A 5,248-nucleotide genomic window follows, 5' to 3' on the forward strand; every position below is an offset into this window, starting at 1 on the left:
CGTGAATTATACAATACCCACGACCTCACACTCGTGTTTTAAACACGTACGACATATTGCGCTACAATTTAACACTGGTTCCTAAATAGGAAACCTACATTTTCTCTTTAACACTGGTTCCTAAATAGGAAACCTACACTTTCTCTTTAATACTGCGCATTAACATTTTTCTCAAGATAACACTGGTTGGGTTATTGTACAATTCACAGCTTACAACACAAATAATGTCACATCAATAGTTAATCACACACTTATTCACAACCAAAACTCATTCACAATTTCACATCTCATAATGTCACAATCCACCATCACATGTTTTCACGTATCTCACAATTCAACACATGTTCTACTTTACACTTTTACTCAATCTCAATAACAATACTGTGATGTCAAAATAACATGTCATTCCACAATTCATCACATATTTCATTTATAGACATTGTTCATGAATTATACAATACCCACGACCTCACACTCGTGTTTTAAACACATACAACATATTGCGCTACAATTTAACACTGGTTCCTAACTAGGAACCTACACTTTTTTTTTAACAATGCACATAAACATTTTTCTCAATATAAACACTAGTCAGGTTATTGTATAATTCACAGCTCACAATACAATTAATGTCACAATCAATCATCCTATATTTACGTGTATCTCACAATTTAAAACATTCAACTTTGCACTTATATTCAATCTCCATAACAATATTATAATATCAAAGTAATATGTTATTCTAAAATTCATCATATATTCGATTTATCACTTATGTACAATTCCAATCATAACTTCATAATTCTAATATAACTATTTATTACACTAATATTATTCAAAGCACAAACAAATTATACAAGAATATTTCTCAATCCACAGGGAGTAAAAATCCCTCACATTATTTTAGATAATCACACAAGAAGAATTTCAATGTAATAAAACATCCCAAAAATAAATCTCAATTTGACCCTCTAAGGATCCCTGCACATATTCTCACTAATCCCCAATTGTGAATAATTCATCCCTTACCTCTAAGCGGACTCACGTGTCTTCTGAAAGCGATAGTGGCATCTCTAGCAATTTTTTGAGATTCCTCAATTTTTCCTCTGATTGCTCTGATAGAGTTCCCAAACATTAGAGAGAAAGAGAAAGGATTGAAGCCTCCATTCTATACTGCTTCGTGTGATGCATATTTCTCCCTCCATAGACACTGTTGTGCAAATCCCAATGGTGGAGGTGTGCGTAATTGGATCACGAACAAAATATAAGAATTTCACGATAATCTAACGGTTAACGAAACCGGGATTGTAGTTTTACCAAGACAACTCTGGGTTTCTACGGGAAAGGAAAAGGTTACGATGCGGAGGATATTTATCTCAGCCCAGACATGATATCAAAATTTCCAACGGTTAGAATTCTTGGAATTGGGTTGCAATCCTAATGCTTAAATTTCACAACAATCCAACGGTGAATCAGTTCGAGATCGTCATTTTATGAGACAAGCTTGGTGGTTTGCGGGAAAAAGAGAGTTTTGAGAGGAGAAAACAGAAAAACGAAAATGAAGCAAGATGAGACACCTGACTTAACATAGCTATTTATACCTAGGGTACTCAGTATATTATTTGCTTAATATTTATTTATTTATTTTTACTAAAAATCTTTTTAAATTTATTTATGAAAAAAATGGGATGTTACAAGCGAGACTGCTTTGGGGACCACCTCATTGACGCGACCAATGTAACAATTTCACAATTGGATTTTGGGTGTGAATTTTTAATACTTTTTAACCTTTATTGAACCTAGGTTAGTGGCACAATGGTTTGGAAGCTTAATTCAATTTTTGAATGACAAGATAACTAGGTTTTAGGTATCTTTTGCTTTGTTTTAGATTTAGAATTACATTCTCTTTGAGTGAGTTAGTGCAAGTAAAAGGCTGGAAGATTTAGGAAGGGCATGAAAAGCATCATGAAGGTTAAAACTTGTAAAGGATTTTCCTCCCTTTTTTCTTTTTATGTATACATTTGTTATTGTATGCTTCTCAATGCTTATGGCTAGCTAAAATTCTTGAGCTAGGGTTGTGATGTAATATATGCCTATGAATTCAAATTGCTTATTTTAATCGAAATTCATCTTTATTCAGTCAATTAAGTTACTCCACTATTTTTAATTCTTGTTTAGAATTGATCAACTTGAGCTTGTTAAAATCAATTAACTATCAACGACTAGTATTGTGGTTAATTGCTAGACCTATGGAATAATTGAGTTTAGAAAAACATTTTATGAACAACTGTGTTGGCTAAATTTCTAATATGATTAATTATTGATCACCCTCTACGTGTTTTATACTTTTCCCTAACTTAAACCTTGCATGATCAATTAGGGATTGAATCTAGGGAATATTTTTAATAGTTCATGACCAATTTCTATTAATAAAATTAAGAGGGACAATTGGCAATTGCAGTTTAATTTCATATTAAACTAGAATAATAATTAGGGCAAACTAAAGGTATGTTTGAAATCAGAATCTTAGGTCATCCTATATGTGAAATCTTTTAGTCAAACTATTTTTTCTCACTACTATTGTTTTTCTACAAAGTAATCAATAAATTCTTTGACTATTGGATTCACTTACGCTACTTGTAAAATATAGTTATTTGGGAACCAACATTAGTTTCTAGGGTATGATATTTGAACTTTAGGTCCATTATTGTCACGTAGAGTAAATTTTCCTTTAAGCTCATTTTATACACAACAATGGGTTGTGAAGAGTGAACTCATTGTATATACATAAATTGGTATCTTTATGGTTTGTTGTTTCAAAGTGGATTTTCTAAGGACATGGAGTTTGGATGGAACTATAGTGATTGTATAATTGTGTGTAGGCATTTTAATTTTTTGTAGAGTGAGAGGAATATATATTAGATTGGAATATGCTTTGGATGTATTAGCTCATTTCTTTTGAAGTGCAACAGAAATAGAAGACAGATTGAGCATAAGTAAAGAATTGGATTATGCAAAACAATAATTGTGTTGTACAAGTTACTTTGAAAGCAATCTTATTCAATGTTGTATGTGGCCAAGTTTCTCTAGATAATCTAGATATTTGTTGAGAAAATTTAATTTCATGCACCCGCTGATCGAGGTCGTACCTGAATCAAATAAACATTAAAAATACAGTATCTAGGAAGTGATCCTAGGTCGTCTTCTAACGAGTAATGGTCAACCAAACGTTCATAACAGATAGTAATAAAACAGTAACGAATTGGGGGGTTGTTTGTTTTTGTAAATTAAACAGCGAGCAAAATTTAATTAGAAAATATCAGAATTAAAACACGTTGTTTTCCTTTGATTCACAAGCAAGTCTCTTATCCTCGGTTACGAGAATTTATCCTTTATCAGTTCAACCACTTAATCTAACCCTAAATTAAATTACTAAGCGAAATTTAACATAAGGCTGTCATTATGTGATTAAGCAACACATACACCAATTAATCATGAACAAAACTGATCATTAAGCATGAACGTAAATTAAGAGCAGAAACAATTAATCAAGCACTAAGCATGCATAGATTAATAGCAACAAATACAGAGTAATTGGTGAAGAGGAAAAACTGATCAAAATTCAATAGTAATAATAAAACCTCAAAGAGAGTTGTGCTTGATCCTCAAGAGAAAACAACGTTGAAGACTTAGCCTTCCATTAATCAGTAGAAAATGAAATTGCAGATTGAAGCAGAAAACGAAATTTTATTGCTACGTGAATAGTAAAAACCGGAATTGCAAAATCTAAAATTATTCTCCTCCCAAAATGAAAAAAAAGACTTCTTAAACTAAAACCTTGGTGCTGTTATATAGGTTCTCAGCCCCCAAAGCTTACAAATCTGTTTTAAGTCCAAGCCCATTAATAAAATAAAATTTGGATAAGATAAGATAAGATTCGATAAAATAAAATCTAGATGAAATAAAATCTAGATAAGATAGGATAAGATAAAATCTAGATGAAATAATATCTAGATTAGATAAAATCTGGATAAGATAAGATTTGGTAGAATAAAATTGTCTGCTCTCTTCAAATCCAAGCCCAGTTGTTTATAATTCTGCTGAAATTAAATTAAAAACACAAATTAGTCCAGTAGACCCAAATGATAAAAATGCATAATTAATTTGACAATTAAGGCTAATCAGTAATTAAAATGGTGACAAAAAGGGTTAAGAAATAGGAGAAAATGATGACACATCAAATCCCCTCACACTTAGCCTTTTGCACTCTTGGGCAAAATTAAAAAAAAAAAAAAAACAAAGCAAGGGACAAATCCAGATATATCAAAGAGAAACAAACAGACACAAAAACAATTACATATTTCTCAATGAATCTCAAGGAATGAAAAGAATGGGTAACATCCAACACGTAAAGAGTTAAAGAATCAAGGCCGTCATGAAAATCATCCAAGCATCTCAAACATGGCAAGATAGTCAATTAGCTCAAGAATGAAAAGTGATAAAGCCTCACAAGATATGCACTTTATCTCTCAAGTGTCTAGGCTACTGTTTACTCTTAGAGCACCCATGAAAACAAACACCACATAGACTTGGCAAGACTCTAAAATTGACAACCACATCACAAGCACATGCACATGAGGATCAAAAGGTCTTTTAAGGTTGTAATGGGGCCAAGGACAAGGTAGATGAAAGTATGGGATAATAACTAAAACCCAAAGGAATAGAGGAGCAATGAGGAATAAGTGGGAAGTAAGAAAAAGTAGTAAACCCCAAAACCAAAATTACAAATTAAGCTTTAAAAAGTAAACCCAAAACAAAATCAACCAAGTCTTCAACCAATCCAAGTCTTCAAACCAAGACCTCATTTATTCAACTTCATTTTTTTTGTATTTTTTTTTTTGTATTTTTTTTTAACGTGGACAGTAGCAATTGAAAGTATTTGAAAAATAAAGCAACAATTAGGCAATATATGTATACATCATCAAGCATGGCCAATAAAAACATATCATCCAATGAAACATACCCCCCCCCCCCCCCCCCCCCCCCACTTTTTCCCAAAAAAAATTCCAAAGTTCCAAATTTTTTAAAGGGAGGGGGAAATCAGGGGTTTTTCCTTTAGGGGTGGAAAGGGCTTCCAAAAAAAAAAAGGGGAAAATAGGGGGTTCAAAGGGGTTATCAAGGAATTTATTTCAGGGAAGGTCCTATGGGTTAGAGGGCTTTAAAAAACAAAACATGCATGTGAACCAAG

The sequence above is a fragment of the Glycine max genome, chromosome 1 (assembly GCF_000004515.6).
Source record: "Glycine max cultivar Williams 82 chromosome 1, Glycine_max_v4.0, whole genome shotgun sequence".
In the NCBI taxonomy this organism is placed as follows: domain Eukaryota; kingdom Viridiplantae; phylum Streptophyta; class Magnoliopsida; order Fabales; family Fabaceae; genus Glycine; species Glycine max.